This window comes from Mauremys reevesii, linkage group 3, assembly GCF_016161935.1.
Source record: "Mauremys reevesii isolate NIE-2019 linkage group 3, ASM1616193v1, whole genome shotgun sequence".
Taxonomy (NCBI): Eukaryota; Metazoa; Chordata; order Testudines; family Geoemydidae; genus Mauremys; species Mauremys reevesii.
In genome coordinates this window covers 175,174,067-175,188,172 of record NC_052625.1, presented here as the reverse complement: position 1 = coordinate 175,188,172, position 14,106 = coordinate 175,174,067, and the positions used below count along the sequence as shown (strand labels likewise).

Genomic DNA, 14,106 nt, shown 5'->3' with positions numbered 1-14,106 from the left:
GTGAAGAAGAACTTCCTTTTATTTGTTTTAAACCTGCTGCCTATTAAATTAACAGTAATAGAAATACAAGGTTGCCTGTATATATTGAATATACAGTTTGGAGATTTTGCTGTTTAAAATGAACAAGTGATATGAGGCTAGATTCTCTCCTGCACCAGAGCTTTGCTCAACCCAGGGTGGGGAGAAGAGAGGTGCCTGACTCCCTGATTTTCAAGGTTAGCTACAGCCCCAAGGTGACTTAGAGCAGTACTTCAAGGCCTAGAAGGCTTTGGAAATTAGGAGTCCAGCAAAATTTGTTTAATCTGCCAGATTCTTCTAGGAAACTGGCTTCCATTTTCTTTCCTTCATTATAAAATGCCACTTTTTCTACCTTTCCCTGGTGGTGATGTCAATATTGTTGCTCCCGTAATGACTGTGAAGTTTGGAACTTTCAACAGATCTCACATTAATGCATCAGCTGTAGCCATCAAAACACAAGCTTGGTGGAGAACCCAGATTTCAGATGGCAGCTGTGAACACATCATTTTAAAAGAGGACTATCCCATACAAAGCCACATGGAATACCAATACAGGAACTCCTCACTTAAAGTCGTCCCGGTTAACGTTTTGATGTTAAGTTGCTGATCAATTAGGGAACATGCCCATTTAAAGTTGTGAAATGCTCCCTTCTAATGTTGTTTGGCAGGCGCCTGTTTTGTCCACTGCTTGCAGGAAGAGCAGCCCATTGCAGCTAGCTGGTGGGTGGTTGGAGCCAGGGTGGACCAGCAGCCCCCTATCAGCTCCCCACTCCCCTAAGTTCGCTGTGCAGCAGCTGTCCCCCCCACTGCCATGTGCTGCTCCTGCCCTCTGCCTTGGAGCTGCTCCCAGAGACTCCTGCTTGCTGTACGGGGGGAGGAGAGAAAAGGGGGATTAATGTCAGGGTGTCTCTCCCTCCTCCCTGCTCCTGCACCCCGCTTACCCCATCTTCCATAGAGCAGGGGGGGCACACAATGGAGGGAGGGAGGTTCTAGTCAGTAGCTGCCGTCTCAGAAAATGATGTATAGATATAATACTTAGCTCTAAGTCACATGTACACCATATCCCCTGGTAAAATAGTAAAGGGGTATTGAAATCTCTTGTAAAATTAGAAGACTGCATCATTTGAACCAAGACAGGTTTTCAGGACAGACCAATTTCCAGTCTACTGCCTTTCTACAGGTTGTATTCATCATCAGTCAAAGCCAGGATGTAATGACTAACCCAATATCCTCTGAAATATACTAGCTGTTTTAGAGAAAATGAGGTTTAACATCTGAAGGCAGCACCCATAAATTCAGTATTTCTCAAGAAGTACCAAGTGATTTTTGTATAAGTTATTTTCTAATTACTAATTGGAACAAAATGCTCAAAAATCAATAGGCTGCTCTTGGTTACTGATTTAACCAGACAAAACAGGTTATGGTCACTAAGTCAAGGACTAATCTTACTGGGTTAATCAATAGTGTAATTACAATTCATGAAGAAGCAAAGAGGCAAAGGAAATCATAATTTATTGCAAACATGTTTCTGTATCTCTGGAACATTTCCCAAAACAATTACAGCTCACACTTTCAGTTCCATGCTTCATTCTACAGATTTAGCATGTAAGACATTAAAACATATGTGGTGACATCAAAGAATTACTGAAAAAATTACATTTCTTACATTTTGAAATGGGAAAGAAAAGTGCAATAATGTGGAACTGCACACATTTTTGGAAGTGTAGTGATGTTGTATAGATTAGAGACTTGTATACAAATTCCTGAATGTAAAAATAACATAAAAAATTATTTTCACCCAGGAAATTCTCCTCATGCCTTCTTTCAGCATTTTTAAAGCTCCCTTCACTGTAGTGTCTAGATGTTATACATGGGTTATAAAAACAATTGAGGACTGTCCAGAGACCAATCACTTTTTCATCCTAGTTCTGGTTATCATGGGCTGCAACCTGTGGGCTGGATTGTGCATTTTGCACAGATGCCTGAGCATGGAGCTGCACTGATCCAGTGGGAACTCCAGGAGAAACTGTGCTTGTAGTATATGGAGACACAAACCAGATTAGAACTGAAAAAGGAGATCTTTGTTCTGGTACAGGTTAACAGAGACAACTAAGCAGTCTCCATCTTGGAAAAAACTTCCTTATTCCCTCCCTTCCCACAACCCACTGGAGAATGCTCAGTACAGCATTTGGTCTTCCAACAGTAGATAGCTATTCTCACATGAGCCACCATGAGACAATAAACATAACAAAAATACCTATAACATTACAGTGGTACAGAATAGTAACATCAGATGGATGGAATGATGTCACTGTGGTCAGTGCACTACACTACCTCAAGAAAGAGCCACGTTCAGTTCCTAGGCCCATGTCTCACTTGTTGGACATCACAAGTTAGGTGTTCAGCAGAATCAGTATGGAGGAAGGAGGAATTTAGCTCTGTAGCAATAACTTCACCCAGACTGAAACAGCTATGGAAAGTCTTTGTGGGGTCTCTGTGGACCAAAAATCCAAATTTCACCTGATACACTGCACACCTATTTACATATTTAAAAAAAAACCATCCCTGTTACTGTGGGATAATCATACAGCCAGTTGCATAAGATAGATATGTCTGATTGAATGACCAATAGTGAAGCAAACAATGTGAGAATTGTACGTAATTAGCGGTGTAGATGTGGCGGCACGGGCTTCAACATGGGCTAGCAATACAAATATGTACCCAGGGTCCCCAATGTGCATGTTCAGCCTGTGCTGAAGCCCATGCCACTGCTAGTGTGGGTAAACCCAGTGCAGGTGTGTCTACCCAAGCTGCCATCGTGCCTTGCATTGCAATGTAAGACATGCTTTTAATGTAGCAATGCCACTTAGTGAAAACATGGTTATACTATTAAGGTGTAGCTGCCATGTTGCTCTACAATAGATGTAGATTGGAAATACCATAAAACATGCATATTTGTTACTGCCTCCAGCTATTTTTTCCTGACAAGGTTTTGGTGTATAAATGGCTGATACACATATTTCTACCAAGAACCAGCAAGGCATCTAAATGATGGTCATTGCCCAAAAGATTTTTTATATATTAATTAATCAAGTATCTAAATTACAAGCACAAGAAGATGCATGCACTTATTTTAGACAGGCCACAAAGAAAGGAATTACTAATGCAACTTACCTTGCAGCTAATGCTAAAATATGACATTTGTTTCTCTATTACACAAACACATAATCCAGCCCCAACATCATTACTGCCAGGCAAGGTTGTGTGGCTGCCATATTAGTGGACTCTACTTTTTCTCATTGTCCATTCCTATAGGTCTGTAATCCAGTGGAAAGCTGGTGTGGGCAAAGCAATGTGCTTCTTTGACCCTCTACTCCTAGTGGAAGCTGTGATCACAACTAGCATGGGTACACACCATAACAGCCAACTAAATACACAGGCATGTTATCTTACTACACTATTAGCTTAGATTGATTTTTCCCAGCAAGTTAGATCTGTCTCTTTATTTCACTATTTCTCTAGAATTTAAAGCAATTCCCTATCTAGATGGACCTGTTCCATAATCATATGGAAATGTGGAATCAATTTGTTGATGAGGGACCTCAGATGTAAGTTCTGAGTTTTATGGTTGATTGATCATTAAAAATATTTCTGCAGATGACACAAAGGTCCAAAGCAATTATAAAATACTACAGGATTTCAATTTTAATAGTTATTTTGAGAGACAGAGTCTCAAAATGCTTTATACTGTGAATGAACACAATCGCATTTCCCCCGTACCAGCCAGAAGTAAGTATAAAGGAAAACATAGAGGAAAAATTGTTTATTCTCTTAAGATAAAACTGTTTTAATATTTGATTTTAACAATAAAAAAGATGTTTGTTATTCACAGCTCAAGGAAATGTTCTAAGTGTTTTGATGCTATGGGAATGGGTTCTATACAAAAGCCTAAGATAGATAATGCTTGGGGCTAAGGGTAGAGGTATGGGTGAGGGGCAGGAACCCACCTCGCTCCCAAGCTACAGGTTAAAATCCCAGCATAGTTGACTGAGAATAATCTTTAATTTGCACAAGTAAATCAGATGCTTACCTGCAACCACAAAAAAGGGAAGTTTGACTGTGTCTGGGCTGACAATCAGGCCCTATCTGTAAGATAGATAATGTCATAGTATAATTGGTAACACAATGAAGAATACAATTGAGCACATAATGTCATTGGCTAAAAACTGTGAGATCCCTGGTGATCTAAGGGCATGTCTACACAACTATGCAGTGTGAACTATGGGGGGCGAGTTGCAGCACACAGCAGTATTGCTAGCATGAAATAGATACCTTTTAGTTTGCGCTAGCAGGGTCTACAGGGGGCAGTTACAGCACTACTCTTCAGTGTATTGCAACTCACACCCCTATGTTCCGCACTGCAGGGCTGTGTAAACAAGCCTCAAGTGTCAGATTTTCAAATGTATTTAAGATCCTAAAGTTTCAGATGGTGCCTGTTGGGATTTTCAGTAGATTAGGTGTCTAACTCCCATTTATTCCGATGGGATTTAGGTGCCTAAACTGTTTAGGCCCTTAGGAATATCCCATGAGGTGACTAGCTGCATCTTTACACTCCTAAATGCCTTTGAAAATCAGAAATGAGGGGTTCAGGGTGTGGAAGAGGGCTCCAGGCTGGGGCAGGGGGTTGGGGTATGGGGTGGTGGTGAAGGCTGTGGCTGGGGGTGCAGACTCTGGGGTGGGGCTGGGATGAGGGGTTTGGGGTGCAGGAGGGGGCTCCAGGCTGGGAGGGGAGGGCAGGGGTTTGGAGGGTGGGAGAAGAATCAGGACTGGGGTGGTGGGGTAGGGTATGGGAGGGGGGCAGGGGTGCTGGCTCTGGCTGGCACTTACCTCAGGCAGCTCCTGGAAGCAGCGGCATGTTCCCCCTCCGGCTCCTATGCAGAGGAATGGCCAGGTGGTTCTGAGTGTTGCCCCATCTGCAGGCACTGCCTCTGCAGCTCCCATTGGCCATAGTTCCTGGCCAATGGGATCTGAAAAGCTGGCGCTTGGGGCAGGGGCAGCACGCAGAGCCCCCTGGCTGTCCTTACACCTAGAAGCCATGGGGGACATACCGCTGCTCCTGGGAGCCACACAGAGCCACATCAAGCAGGGAGCCTGCCTTAGCCCCACTGCACCACCGACTGGACTTTTAACTCTGGTGCTGACCGACCGGAGCAACCAGGTCCTTTTTTGACTGGGTGTTTCAGTCAAAAACCAGACACCTGGCAACCCTAAATTCACTCCACCCATTCTGTGATCATTTGGCCAGAGTTCACAGAATGTTAGTGTTAGCTAGTAAATGCTTTAATGTGTAATATTGTAATGTTCTCGTATACATATGTATAGAGGGTCTGCATGTTACATTGTAATAGGTGCCTTATTGTATCATAGCATTATATTATGTATGAAGGGTCTCCTTGTATTATAAATATTATATTGTAGCTACTTTATACAGTCTGTGTATTCTATTGCACTGCTTTAGTGTGTGATTTCTAAATATAATGCAATTTTTATACTATATATAATGTATTACAGTTTATTGTTTCCAGATTATTAAGTGGAATTGTATTTGATTATTGCCTTTAAATAAATGTTATTTTGTTTTCAAAGAATTACTGTGTGAGGGAAAGCCTGTATCGGTGTCCTCTCATAGGTTAACAGAACTAGTCTATTCTGGGGAGTCCTCTGAGGGAGACAAACTCCCTGGAAAAACCCCAGCAATTCCTCTAGGGCAGGCCACCCCTTATTACCCATTAAAGTGGGCCAAATTGACAATTGGTTAACAATTACAGGCAGGCCACTGTTAGGGTGCCTTTGGTCCAAATTTTGGGGTAACTCTGTCTACACAGTGTTCCCAGTACTTTCACATGCTGCACCCATGAAAATGTCTTCCAGAAGCATGATCATCCATATACACAAAGACAAACATTGCAGTTCCCACGCTCTATAGGCCAGACATTTTTAAAAAAAAAATACAAGAAAGATAGTGCAGGGAGTGGAGCATAGAAAAAATTGGTCTCATGAATGGACATCAGCAGAAGGGCAATTGCAGAGCATGGAATTTGGAGATTACTGAGGGGTTTCTTTAATATCTTATAGACTTTAAGGCCAGAAGGGACCATCATGATCATCTAGTCTGGCCTATACATTGCATGCGACAACCTCACCCACTCACTCCTGTAATAGGCCCATAACCTCTGGCTCAGATACTGAAATCCTCAAATCTTGATTTAAAGATTTCAAGTTAAATAACATCCACCATTTGCTCTAGTTCAAACCAGCAAGTGATCTATCCCCCCACACCATAGAGGAAGGCGAACCCTGTCCCTGAGTTTCTGCCAAACCAACTGTGGGAAATTTCCTTCCCGACCTCAGATATGGCGATCAGTTAGACCCTGAGCATGTGGGCAAGAACCACCAGACACACACCTAGGAAAGAATTCTGCGCAGTAACTCAGAGCCCTCCCCATCAAGTGTCCCATCTCTGGCCATTAGAGATATTTGCTAATATCCATCATGGATATGCCATATGTCATTGTAGGCAATATCATCATACTATCCCCTCCATAAGCTTATCAAACTCAGCCTTAAAACAAATTAGGATTTTCCCCCAAATACTTCCCTTGGAAGACTGTGTTCCAGAACTTCATTTCTCTGATGGTTAGAAACTTTTGTCTAATTTCAAGCCTAAACTCACTGATGGCCAGTTTATATCAATTAGTTCTTGTACCAATATTGGCCCTTAACTTAAGTAACTCCTCTCCCTTCCTGGTGTTTATTCCTTTGATGTGTTTATAGAAAGCAATCATATCTCCCTGCATCTTTTGTTTTGTTAATTAAACAAGCCAAACTCTTGAAGATTCCTCTAATAAGGTAGGTTCTCCATTCCTCTGATCATCCTAGTAGCCCTTCTTTGAACCTGTTCCAGTTTGGATTGAGCTCTCTTAAAACTGCACACAGTATTTCAGATGAGGTCTCATTAGTATCTTGTGTAATGGTAATAACACTTCCCTGTCTCTACTGGAAGCACGTTACCTGATACATCCCAGGACTGCCTTAGCCTTTTCCATGGCCACATCATATTGGTGACTCAATAATCCTGTGATTGACTAATACACCCTGGTCTTTCTCCTCCTTTGTCACTTCTAACTGATACATCCCTAGTTTATAGCAAAATTCTTCTTGTTACTCCCTAAGTGCATGACTTTGCACTATTAAATTTTATTCCATTTCTATTACTCTAGTTTTCAAGGTTGTCCAAATCTCCTTGTCTGATATTCTGGTCCTACTCTGTATTGGTAATACCTCACAACTTTGTGTCATCCACAACTGTTACTGGCACACTCCTACTTTTTTTTGCAAAGATCATTAATGAAAATGTTAAATAAGATTGGTCCCAAGACAGATTACTTAGAAACTCCACTTGTAACTTCCCTCCAGCCGGACAGTTCATCTTTCAACATGACCTGTTGTAGTCTCACCTTTAACCAGTTCTTTACCCATCTTGCAATTCTCATATTAATCCCCATCTTCTCCAATTTAACTAGTAACTTTCCATGTGGCACTGTATCAAATGCTTTATAGTAATATTGGTAGAATAGATCTACTGCATTTCCTTTGTCCAGAAAATTGGTTGTCTTCTCAAAGAAAGAGATCAGATTTATCTACCGTTTGTAAAACCATGTTGTATTTTATCTCAATTACTGTTTACTTCTATGTCTTTAACTCTTCTCTTTCAAAATTTGTTCTAAGACCTTGCATGCAATTGAGGTCAAATTAATGGGCCTGTAGTTTCCCAGATCACTTTTTTGTGTCCTTTCTTAAATATAGGTACTCTATTTGCAGTTCTCCAGTTACTGTGGTTATGGAGTCATTAAACATTATTGCTATTGGGCTTGCAATTTCATGTGCCAGTTATTTTAATATTCTTGGATGGAGATTATCCAGGTCCCCCAGTTTGGTTCCCTTATAACTTTTTGAGTTTGGCTTCCACCTTAGATGTGGGAATTTCTGTTTCCATATCCTTGTTTCCATTAGCCACCCTGCCATTGCCCTCAAGCTCTTCATTACCTTTATTAAAAAGTGAGGCAAAGTAGTTGTTTAGGTGTTGGGCCACGGCTAGATCATCTTTAATTCCACTCCATCCTCAGCACTTAGCAGTCCCACTTGTTCTATCCTTATTTTCTTTTTATTTATATGGCTAATGAACCTTTTATTATTGTTTTTAATTTCCGTTGCTATGTCCAACTCTGCTTGGCTTTTGGCAGTTCTCATTTTTTCCCAACACTTTCTGACCTTCAAGAAGTAGTTTTTCTCACTGATCCAGCCCTCCTTCTATTCCTCGTAGGCTTTCTGCTCTCTCCTAATCTGTTTGAGATGCTTGTTCATCCAGTTCGGTGTGCAATCCTCCCCTATGAAATTTTTCCCCTGGCAGGTTTCAGGTAGTTTCTGCAACTTTGACAAAGTAATTCCAAGCTTCTTCCACATTAATATTCTTGAGTTTTTCGGTCAAGTCCACTTCCCTAACTACTTCCCTTAATTTTTAAAGTTTTCCCTTTTGAAATCAAGCACAGTAGTTGAAAACCTATTTTAGTTTATCCTTTCATTTAATTTAAACTTAATTAACTCATGAACACTTGGTCCAAGATAGAACAACTCATTGTAGAGGCCAATGAGGTCCGCGCTACTTACCAATATCAAATCTAAAATAGCATCACCTCTTGTTGGTTCAGTGTCTATTTGTTGAAGAAATCTTTCAGCTATCACATGCAGGAATATCTGGGCCCTACCATTATTAGTAGCTCGTGTCCTCTAATCTATATATGGGAAATTAAAGTCTCCCATAATCACACAATTCCCAGTAGTGTTTATTTCATTAAAAATATTTAAGAGACCTCTCTCTATATCCAAAACGGATCTTGGGGATTTTACCCTAATAGATTCCATGTTATCCATTGCATCACATCTAAGTTCTTTACAGTCCACCTCAGCATTAATATACAACACGAATCCTCTTTTACCTTTATTTCTGTCTTTCATGAAGAGCACATATCCTTCAATACCTGTGTTGCAGCCATGACTGCTATTCCACCATGTTTCCATCATCCCTATACTATCTGATTTCACTTCCTGCACCAATAGTTCTAGCACCTTCATTTTTTTTACCCAGGCTCTTTGCACTGGTGCACAGATATCTTAGTTGTTTCTGCTTCACCTCATCCAGATTCGTTGCCCAATTAGGTGCAGTCATTTTACTGACAATATCACCTACCTGACTGTTGGTGTGAGTGGTATTGGCACTACTGTTCCTCTTGTTGTCCATTTTCCTACCTTCTGTTCCCTTCTCCATTGCTGCATCCTCTTGATTTTCCTCCAATTCAATATTAGAATTGGACATGGAGATTACATGATCTCCCAACTATCTACCATGAATTGCTAGTTTAAAGCTCTTTCAGTCAGTTGTGCCAGCCTCCATCCCAGAAGTCTATTGACTTCCTGTTCAGGTGGAGTCCATCCCAGGAGAACAGTCATCTGTCTCTGAATGCTTCCCAGTGATTGAACATCCCACAGCCCTCCTTGTAGCACCATTGCCTGAGTCATCTGTTGATCCTCATAATTTTGTCACACCTGCATTATCCTCCTCTGTTTCTTTAAGCTTCTTCCTCAGTCTGGCATAGTCTTCCCTGATGCATCCAATTGAGAATCTAGCAGTATCATTTGTTTGCACATGAAGGACAATCAGTGGATTCTTGCCTTCTCCCATTAGGATCCTTTTTAGCGTCAGGTCCATATCTTGTATCTTAGCTCCCAGCAGACTCTACACCCTTCAATTCTCCCAATCAGTTCTGGTGACAGGCCTGTCTATTCTTCTCAGTAGTCTTCAGTCATGTAGACCTACCTCTTTCTGATGTTGATGCAATTCTGCAGCCTTCCTTCTTTTCCTTCTGGCTGCAAGTCTTCTGTTCTCATTTGCAATCTTCTGAGAGTCATCTGCCCTCTTCCTGTGGCTCTGAACTCTGGCTATCTCCATTCTCTTCCCCCTCTTCTTGTAGGACTATTCACTCTTTTCTTTTTTGCTTTTCTATCTTCTCTTACTGCCTGCATCTCCCCTTCATTTTCCATTTCATCAAACCTGTTCCTCAGCAATCTTTGTTGTTCACTAGCCAGTCTTTTCCTCCACCTTTTGTTTTTGTAGTCACATGCTTCCTCTGGCCACTTTCTTCATCCAGTAGTCTACCCTCATATTGCTCTGGTCCCTCCTGCATCTGAAAGTCTTTAGGTTTCCCCTTCAGCCTCTTCTCTCCTTCCCACCACCATCGTCTCAAATCCCCATCAAAACTGAACTGTCATTTCTAGCTGCATCTCCAAACCTCGGATCTTCTCTTCCATTACATTAATCATGCAGCACTTCATATAAACAAAGCACCTTTCAGGTACCTTTCTCCAGGATAATGTACTTCCCACAGCTTCAAGAAGATAAAAAACAGCACACCCACCCCCTCCCCACAAAAAAACAATACGCACACATGCACACACTCTCCCAAACTCTCCTTATAAACTCCCGTTTTCAGTTCTGTTTGACATCTCCTGTGCCATTGGCTGGCTTTTTGGTTGTCTGCCTTTATAGGCCTGCTAATTAAGGAAGCTCTGGATCTTAATCAAGGTTCATCTGTGATCAAAGGCTCTGCTTCTCTCACAACACACGCCCTCCTACCAGACTTTGCAAATTGAAAACAAAACAGCAAATGAGCAAGCAAACACACTCTGAAGAACTCACTCACTGCCCCTAAGGAACTGGGGCTTTCCTCCTTCTCTTCCAATAGATCTCTACTCCAACTCCCCTGGTTTTCATCTTTTTCTGCTGGCTCTTGTGCTGCTTCTCCTGATAAAAATTGACTCCATGTCACCCATAATGTCTTTACCCAATTACTTACCCAGAAAATAACCATGCCTATTCTTTGCTCTGCCACATCTCCTTTGGAGTTTACATCTCACCTCCCAATGTATCTGCATATTATTTATACAAGGGGAAAATTACCTCCAAAGTGAAGAGTTGATGCCACTCACTAGTGATAATTCAGTGCCTGCATTACACGAATATTACATGTGTGCAGCTGCCAACATGTAGTACAACACAGTAAAGAAGTAAAAACAACATTAAAAGCAATAAAAATATTTTATAGCAACAAGATCTGGAGGTCATTATATCAACGCAATTTTCTTTGCTAGAGTAATTAGGGCCAGATCCTGAGGTTCTTATTCAGTTTTCACTCAGTCCTGATGTAGGCAAACCTGCCATCAAAATCAACAGGAGTTTTATCTGAGTAAAAGGACTATTTCAAACCTAAGTAATGGACATTGGGGTGTAGCCCTTATTGCACAGTTTGATCCACAAATGAGTACAAGGAACTGACAGAAAGGAAGGCTTTCTGATAGTTAGTAGCCCACCTTGTTCCCAAGCAGAGGGATGACTAGTATAAAGAGAGGGGGAATCTCCAGGAAGAGGGTGGGGGGAATGTTTGTAAAATGACAGGTTAATTGAGACTTCACTCTCAGCAGGCTGTTTTCAGGATACCTGACAATGGAGTGCTCTGTACTACGAATGCCTGAGGGCTTTCCTGTCAAACAATGGTGGAGGCCTGGGTCTTCATAATGGATTATACGTGCTAGAACTTTGCTTTTTCAGTCATGAGAACATAATACCATCCAATGTGAATACAGTATAATGTTCTCACAGCTATACTGATACAATCTTCTGTCCGGCAGGTGAGCTACAAACCAAATTAAACAGGAACTTTGAAGATAAGCAAAAAAATGTCCCAATCCGTAAGTCAAGAGAGAAATGGGGATTCAAGTAAAAATATTATTTGCATATCTTTTGCACATGCAGAGCTCTATATTTACATGCACAAAAGTGAGCAATTGTTCATACAAATAAATAGTGAGGATCTCTGGTTACCCATTTAATATGTGCAAATGCCTGTTTGTATGTACAAATATGGCAACTTGTGTTCACAACAGATGTGCATTCATTTGTGTTGTCATGTGCTGCATTTGGACCTGAAAATTTGGCTCATACTACATGGTACATAATAGCAAAATATTTCACATTTTTAACTTTAACTTTCTGGAAAAGATAGTTGTTGTCTAAACAATGGTTCTTCCTCACAGATGGCTGCAATACTGCATATGGTAGCAGAAACAGTTATATTACTGAATTTGTGACATCACAGTCACGTCCAGAGCAATAGACAGCTATGTCATGAACCACTGATTTATTATATCACTGCAGAGTCAAACAGAATTGGAATATAGGTGTTGAGGAGTGAAGAGTTTATTCACACTGGTTAGACAAATAGCAAGCTGAGACTCCAATTTTTCAGTTAAACTGTTCATTTTGTCACCTCCTCTGCCCACCCTACCCTACGCCATATGCAGTCCTTAATCTGTGCCAGGGCTTGCCAGGACCAAGCCCCAGAACCTCTAGGCTTGGCAGTTCATAGCCCCGGCACCTCTGGGCTGCCACGTCAGTTATGAAAGTAAAAAAATTGCTTGAGCCCTGGCACCTAATTGCTTGAGCCCCAACACCTTTTATTACAAATTAAGCACTGCCCACATGACTGCTTTGTGCACCTGTCATGTCTTATTTGAGACCTAGGACTGTAAAGTCTCTGGGACGATGACTCCTTTCTTTGTTATTTGTCTGTACAGCACCTAGCACAATGGGACTGTAAACTCTGATTCAAGTTTCTAGGTACTAACATAATACAAATAAAATAACAATAGGGTTTAATTAGCAGAGAAACTGAGAACTTACTAAATAGAGATGGAAGGACAATAAAAATACTTTTACTCTGAAACGTTTCCAACTAAATATAGCGTAGAACAGAAAAAAAAAGTTTTACAAATATTTTACCAATATTCTTGTTTGGTTTGTCATCAGAATTTCATTTCAACAGGAATTCTCCACATTATTCTATTTGCTATGTACATTTGTGAGGTCACCAAGAAACGTAAACAAAAAGGAAAAATATTAATAATATTATCATTCTTTAGCTTTCCCAAGTGCAGTTTTCTAGCTCCCTTTGCTTTTAATTTTTTCTTCTCATTCTTCTGATGTCTCATTTTTTTTGCTATTCTTCCTAATTTTCAGCCTGATTCTGATACCAATATACTCACTATGCTCACAGTGAGTGATCCTTACTCTGGCAATTAGTCCCATTCAACTGAGTAATGATTGCAAGATTAGAGCCAAGATCACAGCCTTACTTACAGTGTAAGGCTATGTCTACACTACACAGCTTATCACATTCCCCGCCCTCACCTCCATTCAGCAGACAAAGAACTTCCACCCCCAACAAACGGCGTTTGCATTGTCGGCAGTATTCACACTGGCACTTGTCGTTGGCAAATCTTTTGTCTTTAGGGGCTGCGGCGGGGGTGGCCAGCTCTCTAATGACACCCATACTTCCCTGCACTGGACAGAGCTGTGACCCAGGGGAGAATTCAGTCCTAAAGGTACCTTTTGTGTTTGCAGGATATTCTGTAACAATGGCTAGAGCTAAACAATTTTAAATCTGCAGGACTGGATATCTTGTACCTAAGAATTAAAAAAAATACGCTGGGGAACTTTCTGAGCCATTGATGTTGGTAATTAACAAATATTGGAGTACTGGAAAAAAGCTATTGTACCAAAGGATGAACAAAATGACCCAGGTATCTATAGGTTGGTTATCATGACATCAATCTTGGGTAAAATCATGGAAATACCAAGATGAAGTCAGTACAGAATTAAAGGATGGTAATATAATTAATACCAATCTACATAATTTTATTAAAATAGATCTTGTCAAACAAAATTGTTATTGTTCTTGGATGAAATTACAAACTTAATTGATAAAGGTAACTGTGTTGACAGACTTCTATAAGACATTTCACTTAGTACCTCATGACATTCTGGTAAAAAAAATAGCATAATACGAATAAATGCAGCACACATTAAATGCATTAAAACTGTCTAACTGACAAATCTCTAAAAAGTAGTTGTAAATGG

At 40.7% G+C, this 14,106-nt stretch overlaps 1 long non-coding RNA gene across 1 annotated transcript in view; it reads right to left on the bottom strand.

The window, feature by feature from the left end:
* Window positions 1-4,106: 4,106 nt before the first annotated feature.
* Window positions 4,107-14,106, bottom strand: part of LOC120400145 — a 197,621-nt gene continuing 187,621 nt past the window's right edge. The window contains exon 4 of the long non-coding RNA XR_005595563.1: window positions 4,107-4,163. This is a non-coding gene — a long non-coding RNA (uncharacterized LOC120400145). The remainder of the gene's footprint in view (window positions 4,164-14,106) is intronic.